We start from the raw sequence: 1613 nt of genomic DNA on the forward strand, positions 1-1613 counted from the left end.
TTTGGAACTTCAGGGTAGGAAATGATTTCTTAAACAAGACACAAAAAAGCATAAACCATAAACATAATCATTGATATATTTGAAGTTTCTATAGTATTTAAAAAAAAATAGAAAAAGTGAACAAGAAAGACGGCAGCCTAGGAGCTATTTGAGTGTAGACAGTTATCCAGAAAGAATAAAGGATTCCTACAAAACATCAAAAACCAGACAAACAACTAAATACAAAAATATGCAAACAGTTCTTCTTCCTGTTGCCCCGTTGCAGCCATGGCGGCCATGAGTTTATTGCAGCCGGCTTCAGTCACTGCAGTGACAGTTCTCTCTGGCCGCCATGCTGGCACTCCACTCGGATTCGGAGGCTTCCCCACCCGTGTTTTCCCGAAGACTGTCGCTCCTGTGCGCCACAGTACAGGCCATGGGAAAAGACTGTTCGTCACCAAACCTTCTTCACACTATGACAAGCATTTTTTGAATTTATTGAAATTCTACATTTTGTTGACTGGGCTTCCAGTAGCAACTGGCATAACTCTGGTGAATGTATTTATTGGTGAAGCTGAATTAGCAGAAATTCCAGAAGGCTATATTCCAGAACATTGGGAATATGACAAGCATCCTATGTCGAGATGGGTTGCTCGTGAGTGCACTGAAAAGAATTATGAAAAAGCAATGGCTGTTCTTCAGATTGAATCCAAAAAGGCTGAATAACGGTTAAAGGAGCTGGAATTTCGAAGACTAATGCGTGCAAAAGGCGATGGGCCCTGGTATCAATATCCAACTGTTGACAAGGCGCTTATTGATCATTCTCCAAAAGCAACTCCTGACAACTAATCATTTATTTCTTTAAATACAAAGCATATTCTCCCAAGTGGAAAATAAATGAGTAAATATAGTATTTTTGCTCTCTAATGAATAAAAGAGCTTCTTCCATTGCAAAAAAAAAAAAAAATATATATATATATATATATACACAAAACATACAAATAAAACAGGAAGTTACCATATGACCTAGCAATTCTATCCTGGGTGTATATGCAAGAGAAACAAAAATATATATCCACACAAAAACAAATTGTAAATGTTCATAAAAACTTCAGTCATAATGACCAAAACATAGAACCAACCTAAAGTTCCATCATTGATAGTGGATGACTCTAAGGTGACATCTCCACTAGGGATGCTCTTCTGCCATAAAAGAATCAAATACGGACACATGCCACCCTGTACAGCAATTTTGAAAACAATATGCTAAACAACAGGAGCAAGTTGCCAAGGACCTGATTCCGTTTATGTGAAAAATCCAAAACAGGCAAATCTAGAGAAAGTAGATCATGGTTAACTAGGGTGGGGGTTCGGAGGAAAACAGAGTATTGCTGATGCATATGGAATTTCTCATTGAGATGAGGAAATGTCATAAAGTTGATTGTGTTGCTATTATGCCATTCTGTGGACCGCCATCGACTTGTACATTTTTAAAGGGTGGATTGTGTGGTATGAATTACATCTCAATGAAGCTGGTTTTAAGTATTTGTATTTAGTTGGGCACAGTGGTGCACATCTACAATCCCAGTCACTTGGGAGGCTGAGGTAGGAGGATTGCAAGTTGGAGACCAGAC

The 1613-nt window shown here is 38.4% G+C and overlaps 1 pseudogene across 1 annotated transcript; it reads left to right on the forward strand.

Annotated features, from left to right (window-relative positions):
• Window positions 1-261: 261 nt before the first annotated feature.
• Window positions 262-924, forward strand: LOC306648029 (NADH dehydrogenase [ubiquinone] 1 beta subcomplex subunit 5, mitochondrial-like; annotated as a pseudogene). Its single transcript has one exon. The product of its transcript is annotated as an NADH dehydrogenase [ubiquinone] 1 beta subcomplex subunit 5, mitochondrial-like (transcript).
• Window positions 925-1613: the final 689 nt, after the last annotated feature.

Source organism: Sciurus vulgaris, assembly GCF_902686455.1.
Source record: "Sciurus vulgaris genome assembly, chromosome: 17".
Lineage (NCBI taxonomy): Eukaryota > Metazoa > Chordata > Mammalia > Rodentia > Sciuridae > Sciurus > Sciurus vulgaris.